The sequence below is a fragment of the Vanessa atalanta genome, chromosome 25, assembly GCF_905147765.1.
Source record: "Vanessa atalanta chromosome 25, ilVanAtal1.2, whole genome shotgun sequence".
NCBI classification, from domain to species: Eukaryota; Metazoa; Arthropoda; class Insecta; order Lepidoptera; family Nymphalidae; genus Vanessa; species Vanessa atalanta.
This window is the reverse complement of record NC_061895.1, coordinates 6,958,823-6,973,125: the sequence shown is the minus strand read 5'-3', so window position 1 is coordinate 6,973,125 and position 14,303 is coordinate 6,958,823. Positions and strand designations below refer to the sequence as shown.

Genomic DNA, 14,303 nt, shown 5'->3' with positions numbered 1-14,303 from the left:
CACGAAAGGCATTCCCATGTATATCTGCCCTTGCCGAAGTGGCTTTGAAAATATTCTGTAGTTATGTTGAGACATTTGTAATCATATGTTATACGACAAACACTACAACATAATAGTTCACAAGGTGAAATTATTTTATCGCAGGCTTGGCACCTCATCATGTTGGTTAAACACCGCCAAATAATTAAAGATGTTTGGAGTAATAATACATAATATTATTACATTACTTGTCAAAACTGACGCGGTGACGTCCTAACCTCGGTCCATAGACATAATCGCTGTGTGGAAGATATTGATTTTTGTATCACTGTAGAACTTTTGACATCGATGTTATAGCTTATCTTAAAATAATATGAGGCATTCCTACGTGACATTGTCGAAATAATCTGTGCCTCATCGGCACAACTAAAAACCATTAAACTAAAAATTGAATTCAATTGAAGATGAGGCATAGCTTGAAATAATTAGCGTATCAGAAGTAACACAGACAGAGTTGAGAGGATAAAATATAAAAAGGTCTAAACCGAAGTGGTCATCGGTTTCATTAAACTATAATGTTATTAGAAGCTCGTCAAAAACTGTAGTCTAGATAAAATGTTTTATAATCATCATCTTTAACTCGGTGATAGAGTCAATGAAAGAGTGATATATTTCTGCACAATTGTATATTTTTGTGAACAACGTATGGCAACATGTACTAGTATGTTTACGTTTACAATTTTACGTCAGAAAAATTCAGCAGTCAGCATATTCACGCGTATTTGAATTTCATCATTGAATCACGCCTAAAATGACATGATCTTTTTTTCTTTTATTAACTTTTTCGACAGATTCACCCTGTTCGAATATCGCAGTCATTTTAAATATTGCTTCATATGGAGAAGAAAACTAATTTATTGTTACTCTTGAAGGCAGAAATGTTTCAACAGGTATTCTAATTAGTTAAAAGAATCTGCAACATTTCATAGTACAAACATAATATTCGCTTATTATTTTGAACAATAATATAACTTGGAATGTTTTATTGAATGTTAAGTTTAAAAAAAAAACATACAAATAAAATAGAAAAGCAGAAATAAGTGACATATATTTTTATTTAAACTTCACAACAGTAACATTCAGTAAATATACATGAAATCTTAATATTCTTCTTGTAATAATAAACATCACGAATACAATATACAGATCAGTTATAAATTAATGAAGAAGTATTAATATATAATAATTATACAGTACAAACATCGAAAGATTGTAAAATTTATACCAAAGCTCAAACATTTATATCGTCAAAGTGGAAGCGTCTCTTGCTAGTTCCAGGTGGCAACTTGATGTGCGAATCGGTAAAATACTTAGGATTTTACGTCAAAATGACATAAATGGAACATCTGAGTTTGTAAACAGTTAATTGATTGAGAACCTAATCTAACGTCAGGAACCCGAAAAAGGACAGTTTATAAATTTTATACACAATGGATAGATATCGTTTTTTCAGTCCAAAATTTTTGAAGATTATGAACACCTTAAAAATGGCACAATATTATCCACAAGTTTATCTCCAGTGATGGACAAAATTGCATGATTTATGTTAGCTTATAACATTTAACACGTAGTAAATAAACGTATCATAATCTCACATTAATAACACTGACACGCTATGAAGACTTAAATTTTATTAAAGATAATCGTATCAACTGGACCATTTAAATTATATACGACTTACATTACTTACATCGAAAAATTTACATCAGGTTCTGGGGTTGCCTTGATAAAAATACATTTACAGAAACTTGAACTTTACAAGACAAGGGTTTTGATATTAGTAGATCGGAAAGAATCCGTAATTTTTTGGCAATACATTTATATCATATAATTCAAACAACATCAACACATTTAATAAGATTACTATAAATAGAGAATAATACGAGATCAAAAATACACAAAGATTTTTTAAATTCTTTTTCAAAAAATGTTTACATAATACTGTCTTGCTCTCATAAGTCTTCTTAATAATTACAACAAACTACTACATGTATTAAATACTATAAGTAATTTAACATTTTCCAATATTAGTCATAGTTTATACACCATTATTTCAGAATGCCGTAGATGTAATATATAATATAATTTGACATAGAGTTATGATTAATTAATTAGCTAATAACATCAACGAGAAATATAATTATAATATTTTATTAATATACGAAATCCTCCTTTTCAAACGCTTTTCATATAATACGATAAACATGTACTTTAACAAAACATTCTGAAGTTTGAAGATTTTCGCCGAAAATCTTGCTAAGGACCAAGCGAAATTACGATTTTGGAAAACACCAAATATCGTGTTTAATTTATTCTAATTGTCGCCGGCGGCTTCGTTCATCTTTTAGGGGTTGGTCGTCATATGGTAGGCATAAAAAGTTGTCTTTGTCCTTTCTTGGAATTCAAACTTACTTCATGCCAAAGTTTATCAAATTCGATTCTGTGGTTTGGCGGTGAAAGAGCAACAGACGGATAGTCAAACAGGCAGAGCTGCTGTCGTATATATAATATAAGCATAGATCTTCCTCGGCAAAGTAATTTACACATTTTCATTTTTGTGTATATTATTCTACTATATTCACAATACACATATTTAGTGGAAAGGAAGAAACAAAAGAACGTTTATTAACGTAATTCTAAAAATCATTTTTGAAAACAACCATATTGACGCTGTGGCGATTCACTCCTTTCACTGAAGACACGCTGTTGGCAGCAAAATTGTAATTTTTCCTCTTGTATACATCCTACGTAATTATAACATTGTTTATTTAAAACGACTCGGAGATGATATACTTACAATGAGTATTCAATGATTAAAAGAGATATTAAAATCTCATAATAAACATTTTAAAAGAATAAATCATAATACTTTAGTTTTTGTACATCGGCCAAATCTTTAATAAGGAAAGCCGGTGATTTGTCATATTTCCTTATATATACATAATCATTTCTCACCCACACATGCTTAAATCCAAGTTCCTTGGCAATCTTTCTAGTAGCAATATGAATTTCCTTACATTTGGGAGTTAGGTGTTCAGATAGAAAGATGTTGCACTTAACACCGGATATGCCTATATGAGAGGTGTTAAGAGGCGCCGTTTTATGATACTTATTATACCTCTTATATGCTGTAAGTATGTCGTCTCGATGACTTTGTGTAGGAAAAGTTGTAATTATATTACGAGGCCGGTGTGACTGACGGTTAATCTTTGAAATTCTACGAATATTAAAAACAGTATTTTTGTCAAATGGAGCTTTTATTACATGACATATCGTTTCAAGAATACCTAGGAGATTTTCATTCTCCCTCTCTGGAATTAACTGGATTTCCAAATTCGTGCTCCGTGTAATTTTTTCTAAAGTTGAATTGATGTCAGGAAGTTCAGGCGCAGGCCCCGATTCTTCTGAAGTAGACCTATTATTGAGTTCATTTCTTAAGAAACTTAAGCTGGCGGATGTTAAATCCAATAAATGATTGCATTTAATTATATTCTTTTGCAGGGGGCTTTCTAGTCCTGTTGTATACATGCCACTTCTAATTTTATTAAATTTTGAATAAAATAGTGAGCGGAATTGTTCATATGTTATAGTATTCGTTGCTGGTAAATAATTTATCGTTTCAGCGTCTTCGTTTTGGGTAGCGTTCTCTAATGGCGGATTTTCTAACCTTAAAGGATGAGTGTATGTATTTGCGTCCTGTACCATACTTTGGCAACGCATTAACATATTATCAATATTACGTTGAAAAGCAGTCACACACGAAATACATTCCCAAGTATATCTGGCGTTTCTGAAGTTGCTTAAAAAATAATTTCTACTTATGTTGAGACATTTGTAATCATATGTTAAACGACAAACACTACAACTTAATAAATCACCTGGTGGAATTGTTTTATTGCAGGCGTGGCACCTCATCGTGTTAATTAAATGTGACAAAATAAACAAAGATATTAACAGCAATTGTTATAAATAATATTAGATTACTTGTCAAAACTGACTAGGTGCGCCTTAGCTCCGCCTACGGCCGTCGTCGCTTTGTGAAGGATATTGATTTTACTATCAATATAGAAATTTACACATTGGTATAATTTAAATGGTGGCCTATATTCATCTCATTCACTTCCTCAGTCCTACTCTGTCTTTCATCAACTGTTATGTCATGAAGTTTGTTTTGTTTCCTGTGTTACACGTGTTAATATTTTTACTTCTTCTCTCGTATATTCTGGTCAAAGGTGTGAAAGTGTTTTTAAGACTTGTAATACTTGTGATATATAATCTATCGAACTTGTTACGATGAAAGCAATATTCATAACTTCAAAGTGTGAAATGTTTGAAGTAAAAGCGTGTGGAAAAGTGTGGAATATTCGCAGATATCATAAAAGATAGTTAATGAGTAAAGCTAAGTTATTAAAAGAAAATGGAGGTTCTTGATTGTCTTTTTTAGAATGTAACGAATGTTAACGTAACACGTGGAGGGGTGTATCTAACCTAACCTAACCTAACCACTCAGGTTTCGAGTAGGTCATTTGGTAAGCATCTTATAACATTCTGTGGAAATAGTTTGACGGTCTTATTATATAGAATAAAATTATAACCCAATGTTAAATTAGTTTTGTAAATAAATATCAAAAAGGATATCAGGGTTGACATACTATTACTTTTATTAGGTTTCTTTTTTTAAATGGTATACCATCTGACGCAGGTGCCATATTCTGATGGTACATATTAGCACTATAAGAAATAATAACCTTTCCTTATATTGCCAACGCGCCACTAACCTTGGGTATTAGCTGATGTTATGTACAGTGGAGTAGCTAGGTAACCAAGGGCCCTGGGGCGAATTAAAAAACTGCCCCACTGCTATGTAAACTGCTTAGGTCTTATCAAATAAAAATATGAAATATACAAATACTTTAAAAATTCTAAGCTACTTAAGGTCTTTTTTGTGCACTGCAGGGCTGGTAATAAAAATATTAAACAGTAACAACATTAATTACAATTAATACTTGGTGTAGGTTTGGCTAATATTACGAAATAGAGAAGATTCAAGTTTTTATTATATAAAGTTCGGGCCTACCAACTGACTATTTATTATTATATTTACAATAAACACTTACAATAATATTTAAATATTTTGTCTCTTTTCGACGTTGTTTGCGTTTAAATGCACCACTGGGTTTCTTCTTTCTATCCATAATTTTATTTTTCTTTTTTATTTAAACAATACAATGTTAGATTGTGCTCGAGTAGATAGGTAGGATACTCACTGTTAGTGAACAGAACAGTCGTCAGTGGACGACGTTAAAAGTAAAATAAAAGGAAAGAGAAACAGAAGTACAAGTACACTACAAGTGTCGTTGGGAGTCCCCGGAAAAAAAATATTTCACCGTTAATATTAATACCACGTTTAACGGTGACCATGAACGATCTCCTGCCCGCGGACCTCAATTAATGTACCTACTGCTGCATTGCATTTTTTCACGATATTTCGCGTTATACAATGAGCTGTAGCCGAAATCTATAGATTATATATTTTGGGAATGAAATGATCGCCTCCAGGCTGTTTCAACTAACTAAAATTGTACATGGAAAATGGTTAAAAAAAAATATATATATATATCCCGCTGAGTTTCTTTCGCCGGTTCTTTTTTGGTCCGAGGTGCTAAATTCCGAACCGGTGGTAGATTTTTGACAATCAATAAGCAAGTGTAAACACTTCTATATTGAATAAAGATTTTTGACTTTGATTTGGCACGACTTATTGACTTAACGGACATCAATATGAGTGGTAAAATCAAATAAAGTTGAACCACTATATTGACCAGTACAAAAAAGTTTATTGACATTAGCTTTTTACTTACTCCTGATACAAAATTAATTTTTTAACCGTTCTCGAAAAAATCTTAACTCGAATTCACAATAAAACGCACATATTACTTTCCGTCAAATTGACAACACTGCCAACCTACAGAAAGAATTTAGGGGAATTCTCTAGGTATAACTTTTGAATTTCTCTCAACTGAGTTGTCATGATTGAAGGGGTTGCAACCTGTCATATTTATTTTAAAAATGGGAGAAAGTTCAGTTCGATCGAGATTTCTGGTACACTCATACTTAAAATTCGAACACGACAAGAATAAGTATTATTTTGTGGCGGTAATATATTATAAATGACAGCTGCTACCAATTAAAATACTATTTAATAATCAATTGAATTCATATTTTCACGATTTTTTTTATAATATAAATACTTGTTACAAGTACAATCCTTTAAAAACACTGTAAGTTAAAATGAAATGGATTTAAAATATATGCAAGCTATAACAGAGTCGTAAAATATAAGTATTGCAACATTTTAAAAATGTCGTTTCTTAAACCTGGCCGATAAACCCGGCTTATGAGTCTTTTTTTTTCTTGTTATACTGATCTCACTCACGAGCATTGAACTTTGTACGATTGTCTTCCTCTGTAAGGCAACATAATTGTTTAACCCTATTGTTGAAAATAATTATGTTCGATTTTCAAAAATGTATAATTACAGAACTAAAAATTAAAAACTAAAAAACTATCCAAACAACAAAATTGTATAATAGCTAATTTTTAATGTATATTATTACATTTTAAGAATTATAAAACAAATATGTACGAATAAAATCGTTAAGATATCTAGTCTGTTTTACATTATAAGTAAATAATTGATAAAAATATTAAGAATACATAAAAGTTTAACACTCCTAAAATTAACTTTAAATTGAAATTTTACGCACTTCCGCAATGCATAAAAAAAAACATACAAACTTCGTGGATGTAAAATTAAGAAACATGTTTAAATATCACCTACCTACCTGGAATTGAAAATGGTTCTTAATTTCACATTTAACACTCCTGCGAATGTGATTACAACTGTTCAGGACCGCAATACGTGCCAACGGGCATTTTTAAATATTTGACCTATTTTTAGTCAACGCTAATAATAATAAAAGGTAGGTAGGTAACGTGAACCTCTCAGCTGGCAAGGAATTCCGTGACTACAAACCGTGGGACTTGATGTGGGAGTTTACAAATATTGCTATGGCAATATTGTTTTAAATTGTATAACAAAGAAAACTGTATCACAAATAATAATAACTGGTTATAATTTTGATTATCCTATAATTAAAGTATATAAAAATATAATTAAATTACCAATCTGAAAAGTATCTACAATGTATTTTTCAAATACTTCAAGCAAATAGGGTAAGTCGAAATCCAGTAAGAAAAGCAGCAACTAGCAACACTAACCTCAAATGTTTGACAGATTGCAGTGCAGTAGTGTACACAGTGAACGTGTGTGTTGTTTGTACTGAATTTTTTTATGTAGTGATCAAGGAAAAATGTAAGTTTTGACTTAAATATATATTTTTTTAAATTAAGTAACGAAAATATCAACACTATTGAGTTATTAAATTGTTTTATTAGCGTACTAAATAACGGTTTTTCCGGAAATGCTTATAAAGTGGGACTAAAAAAATAAAATAAAAAAGCTTTGTGCGGTATCATCTGTTGCATTACATGCATTCCTTTGGCATTGCGTCGTCACGTCAATGCAGTAAGTAGGTTCTTTATTATCGTAATTTTGGCGCGAACACAATTTAAGTTTCGAATGAAATTTTCAAACGGGCATTTACCGTTTCTTAAAATAGCCAATGCTGGACGTTAGGATAACGTAAATGACTCAATAGATTCGTGTCAGTAGGTGAGGGTTAGTACCTAAAATAAGAATACGTTTTACCTTAGCCTAAATACTTTCGAACTTCAAAAGTGTTCTCATTTTAAATTACATAACTTTTTAAGAATGTTCTAAATTTAAAAGAATCTTTGAAATATTTTTCTATTTACGATGCCAGAGTTTTGTCTTAGGTAGTTTTATCTATGTACTAGTTTAACAATCACAGTTTATATTTAGAAATATGTCTATATAGCAAGTATTTGAAACGATCATTTAAAAGGATAATTTGTATATCAGTAGCAGTAGACTAAGTGAAAGATAAAGTCTCCATTAGTACAGTAAATACATTCTCTGGATAGCTACTGACTTGTTACTGATAACAACAGTAAAAGTATGTATATGAAATAAAATTATGTACCTAACAGCTTACAATGTTTATCTTTAATAAAAAAAAAACTTGATCAGAACTTCAAATAAGATTAAATTTTTTATATTTCTCAAACTTTATGTACAGCTAATTCTAGATAGAATAAAATATATAATAAACATTATAAATGATATTCACATACTATTGAAAAACTTTAATCATTTGCTATATTCTTTAGAAAAAAAAAAAAAACAATTTTTTAAGTATTTACAATAAATTAATGCATATATTTAAAAAAAAAATTAGATATTTTTGTTAAATAATATTAGCAGGGTGAGATATTATTTCTATCATAAACAAAATAAATTCTAACAACTTGGCAAGAAATTTAATGGTTACTATATTGGAATCATTTCGAAATGTAAAATTTTCCAGACATTAAACAAATTTAGATGGAATTCTCATTTAATATATTATATGTAGTATAGCATAGTATAGCATTTACAACTTTGTAATGCCACTGTATTAATATTTATAAGTTTATGAAATTAGGAATTTGAATCATGATTATTGACTAAACTTTCTTGTTTTAAACTTCTAAAAATCTTATCACATTTTGTTAAATGTTTAAAAAAAAACCTTAAATTCTGAGGTTCACAGTATTTATTACAACTTTAGATGCAAATTAATTTCTTAAAATGATTTGTCTCCTTTTCCATAATATCAATCTCTTCCTGCCTTTTTTCCAAGAAAGCCATCAAACCCAGAAGTAATTCTACAGTTTTTTATTATCAGATTACTGATTTTTTTCAATCTATTTAATATAATAAAAATTAATAACATTAAGGCATTAATTATATGCAAATAAAGCTAACTTCATTATGCATCCCCTAATCCTCCTCGTAAGTAGTGCTTTATATTATTTGCATAAAAGATTTATCATTGTTGACAGTCTAATACATTTAAGTACGAAGCATATTCATTTCACTGTGGATAAAGCAAGAACATTTTAAATTTTTTATAAATCCTTTTTTTAGTTTTCATCCTATGGATATGCCGTTTGGTATTTATGTATATATCTTATGTAATGAAGTAAAAAATATATATTTAAAAATCGCATACCAAATTTTAAACTATTTGCTTAGGTGGTGAGCGAACTTGAATCATCAATGGAAATAATAATTATAATAATTGTTATTACTATTATAAATCTACATTACATATATTGGCACATTTGAAGAATACATGAGCCAGTGTAGTTACAGGTTCAAGATACATAACACCCCAGTCCGTTGACGGTCAATTTCTATGGTCAGTTACTCGCAATCACCACTGCTATTTTAAATAAATAAAAAAATATATAAGTACTACTGGTAAGCTTTCTAAGTAATAGTTGATTGACCTCGCATATCTTAGCATTACCGTTGACATTAACACATTTCTTTAAAATTTTTATCTCCTTCATCAAAGACATTAAATTCTTTCTGAGATTCGTACCTAATATTTTATGCAGTGCATCTACTGTATGTCTTAGTTCAAGTTATGCTCATGAGACCAAATTATTTTGATGGTCACCAAACATGAGTAAGTCAATTGATTTGATTGGTATGCACGATTCAATTAGGTCGGTAAACATTTGTAATAATAATGTCTAAATACGTCTTTAATGTATAAAGAGGCGATAATAAATTAAATTGTCTCCGTTATTATATATACATAGAAAATATAAATGTTTCATATTAAAGACGAAACGAGATATCCGAGAGGCTTGGACGTGCATAATACTTTCGTAAAAGCTCAATAATATATATTTTTAATTATTACCTGGTATTATTAATAAATATGTACAAGCTTGTTGGTTAATGGCTACCCTGAAGTTAGGAAGTTGTCCCTGATACATTCCCGTGTCTTATGATCCGGTCGTGTCATATCGCCTCCCCACCAAGAGTGAGGAAAATGAGTTCACCTGTTTTGCGCAGACACTTGCGTACTGTTAAAGCTTCTACGCAAATACTTCAGATTTAATTGGGTGCCGTCGCCATACGTATATGCAAAAAAATATCTCGTGCACGCCATTGAAGTAAAATGTGTAAAAAAACGATGCATTCAATTAGGCATTGAAAATTATTTCAACGTCCAAAGAACGTCCAAAGAATTTCGCTTTAAAAGAAATTAAAAAAAAAAAAATTGTCTTTGATATCACGTCAATTATTCAAGTAAATGGCGGTTATTTATGACTTTCACTCCATTTCAGTGTATTCACGCCATCACGAAACATCGTCGAACAAAACTACATGAGCATTGCAAATTATTTCTTGTTACTAAAATGGCTTAAATAGTGTTTTCCTTGAATTATTTTCCTGTTTATTGTTTTAATATAACATCCATTTGTGTCACAAGTCATGCCTTGTTTTGTTTTATCTCAACAATACGTGTAAGTATATTATTTTGCTGTTAAAATCTTGAGCCTTATTCTCAATTATTAAAACATTGCTTTTTCTTCTATTAGCTAGCTTATAAAGCAGCATATCCTGAGTTCAAATCCCGAGTTGGACCCACTCAGAATTATTTGATAATCTGTTCAGAAATTTTCAGTACCAGGCTTTAGTTTTGCACCTGAACTCTAAGGTTGTGCCGAAGTGCCATCCCACCGGCTTACGAGGAAATAAAGAGAGTTTGATCAGTAATTGCACAGTTGACATTCTTCGTTAAGAATATCCATCATTAATCATCATTTAATCAATTCATTCGATCTATTTAAATGAAACGACAAAATAATTTATTAGTGCGAAGAGAACACTTTTCGCACTAATTAATTCTACCATGCGAAGAATATAATTAGATAATACTTAAATATCTCTCAACTATACTGCCTCTGCAATATTATGTAATAGGAACAACCTCTAAATGATTCACAGCTGGTCCCTTGTTAAGCAAAAATTTAAAGCTTAATAAAAAAATAATTGGGGTTTGGGAATTACCGACAATTTCAAATCCCGGGACACGAGACAACCTACAAAGTCCCGAGATTTCCGGGAATTCAGTTAATTTTAAAATAAAATAATTTAGTTAATTTTTGGTGAAACTTGGTAAAAATAGGCCATTTTTTTAGAAAAATCAACATATATTAGACAAAATTAATTCTTAATAACTAGACTTTCAAAAAAATTAGCGTCTACAGCTTTGTCCGACGATCTGTTTCTGATTTTTGTTAAAAGGGCACCAGACAAGCGAACACTCGTTTTCAACAGATGTCGCTTTCAACGACAATTTCGTGATCTTGTCTCGACTCGACTCTCGATCTGAAAGTCCTGGATACTCAAGACAACTAAAATTATGAAAAGTTCTGGGACTTCGGAACAGATGTCCCGGGACCCAAAGCCTACATCAGATTCAGATATTGATGATTCCATATGGCATAATTTCATCCTACCTATTTATTCTTATTTCTCATCTCACAATTTCTTTCGCCAAAAGCAGACGACACGTAAAATAGATTTATCTGGATTAATTATGTCTGTTGAGATAGATGTTGAACAATGATTAGACAAATTTAATTATCTATACCAAAATAACAGTACACATTCAATTCAATGAATCTGTATTTATATATAATAAGCAATTCTAATTGGAACGAATTACAGTCTTAACGCTTGTAATTCTATCCAGTACCGTTAGGTCTTTATTTACTTTTACTAAAATCATTTTGTCAAATTTTGTAGACAATAATCTAGAACATTTTTAAACTAAATGGCACAAGAACATGCAAATGAATACAAAAATAAATCAATATTGGAAACTTTGAATAAGTTTTGATAAGCAATCAAATCTATCAACAATATACATTAAACATATACCTGAAGAGCCAGCGCGTTTAGAAAGTACGTATAAGTACCCACCCCAATAAGTACCCACTTACCTACCCCTATTTACTCAAAGCCATTCCATAAAGTACATAAAAAGCATGGTCAGGCAGGACATCATTTTCTGAAGGTTTTGCTTGTAAATGTAAAAACAGAACAACCGTTTTGAAAAATTGGCAATAACATGCATGAACACATGAAATGAATTTTAAAGTGAACAAACTTAACGCTTTAACAGTTTTTAATAAATTTTATTTTTTATGTCGTATGTCACCTGATGGTAAGATATCACCACCCACACCAATGAATAGCCCTATACCACCAAGTACTCATTATGGTACCTTCTAATCATTATAGTAACAATTATATTTGTTTTAAAAATAATGCCGTTCCTTTTTGCTGACATCATTGAAGTCTATTGTGTATAACCTCTATCAAAAACCACATGAATCATGAAATATTTTAAACAATTGTTATTTTAATACTGAAACAAATATTGCAATTAAAACATCTTTACAAACAACAGTCAAACGCTTGCATTATTTGAACGGTGATTAAATTTAAAAAGTATTAAAATAATGAGGTTCTATATTTTTAATTAAACCTTTATGGAATATAGCACCAATGACCGCAGAAATAAGTAATAGTAATTAAGTATTATCTCAGTTACTTTTTTTATTCTAGCCAAGTGATTCATTAAAGCTATCAATTACCTCTCACGTGAGTCACGGGATATTAGGAACGTGTGCCAAATCAAAACATCTTCGTCACATTCGTTTGAAAGTATCTACACATACAACAAACGTAACGAGGTCGTGGACTGTATTTATATTGTTTTCAAATATGTCTAGACATTTATAGGCGTATATGTTGGATACCAGAAAACAGACCGACAATTTCTCCTCTAAGGCCTCTTACAGGATTAGAGTCAAATTTAACTTTGCATAGTCATCATAATTCTTATAATTGGAATTAAAAATATTAAAACAATAAATCATTTTGAGTTTTACATAGTAAAAAATTAACATTACCGACTGACATACATTGTACAGATTAAACCAATCAAGTTTAGCGGGATGATTTTTTACAGAAATCCGTTATGGGATGTAAGTAATTAAATCATCTCTTAGAGCAATAAGAGAGGATTTTTATCATCTGTAAGGTAGTTAAATGGGGACATTCGACACTAGTGTTTGTCTCGAACCTGTGTTCATAGAGAACATCAAAGTTAACAGTTTAAACGAAATTTGAAGTAGATAAAAATTGTTTTTTACATGCACGCAATGCATTTGATTCGAAACGAAGCGATTAAAATTTTCTTTCCTTCATAAATCTGATCACGAGACATGTCAAATACAAATTTGTAATACAATATTTTTGTACATTTTGGGTTCCCGTAGATTTTTACCATAGTATCCATTAATCTTTTTGGTTCAAGTCACAAGGTTTGAGTCGTATATATACCTACATTTAAAAAATCTTAGATTTAAACTCTTTGGATTCATGGTCAAATTTTTGTCAATGTCTATATATAAATTTACAAAAAATGTATCCAATAGCTAGAACGTCTCTCTATTGTTTGTTGACGAAACATGCACGATTCTTGAGGTAAGAATTATGCAATCCTAATTGGAACTTTTTCAAATGGGTCATAAGACGTTTTAAATGTATATTGTTGCGTTTAGACTACATTGACATAAATATCTTTATAAATTTCAATCCAAATTTTTAGAAAAACAATCTTCACCTTTTACATAAACCTAAACCTAATCTTTATCGTTCACCTTTAATATAAACCAATGATTGCTGGTCGCAGACCAAGAACCAATGGGTTTGCATGTGCTTAATTTGTGTTTATAATTCAGCAAATTCTCGGAGGTGAAGGAAATCTGCGTGTGTCGGTTGAAATCCTGTCACATGTGTAAAATGTCACATAGGAGAGACTTAAGTTCAACTGTGGGACCATTAGAGGCTGTTACTATGTACGAAAATTATCCAGCAGACATGTAGCGTTACAGTTTCATGTACATTATTTTTTGTGGAAACTAAGAACTGTGCTCGATTGGAGTCATTGTGACGATCAATTAATCCGTCGAATTTCAAATTTACATTTCGTTCGATATGATAAAAACAATTAACTTGGCCAGTAATCCTACAAACGCTGAAATTATATGGTTTAAAACTTGCACCTTATGATTCAGTCGCGCCTTTGTCTCGTCCGAATGTTATGATAACGAAAACCTTTGTGTGGTATAAGTAACAATAATGTACTGTATTCATCGATAAACCAGTATTGAGCGAAAGTAATTGACTGAGTGGTGAAAAT

At 30.7% G+C, this 14,303-nt stretch overlaps 1 protein-coding gene across 1 annotated transcript in view; it reads left to right on the top strand.

Annotated features, from left to right (window-relative positions):
- Positions 1–7,340: 7,340 nt before the first annotated feature.
- The window catches only part of LOC125073740, a 36,654-nt gene continuing 29,691 nt past the window's right edge, over positions 7,341–14,303 (top strand). Inside the window, exon 1 of the mRNA XM_047684754.1 lies at positions 7,341–7,414. The gene's annotated coding sequence lies outside the window, so the exon portion shown is untranslated. The remainder of the gene's footprint in view (positions 7,415–14,303) is intronic.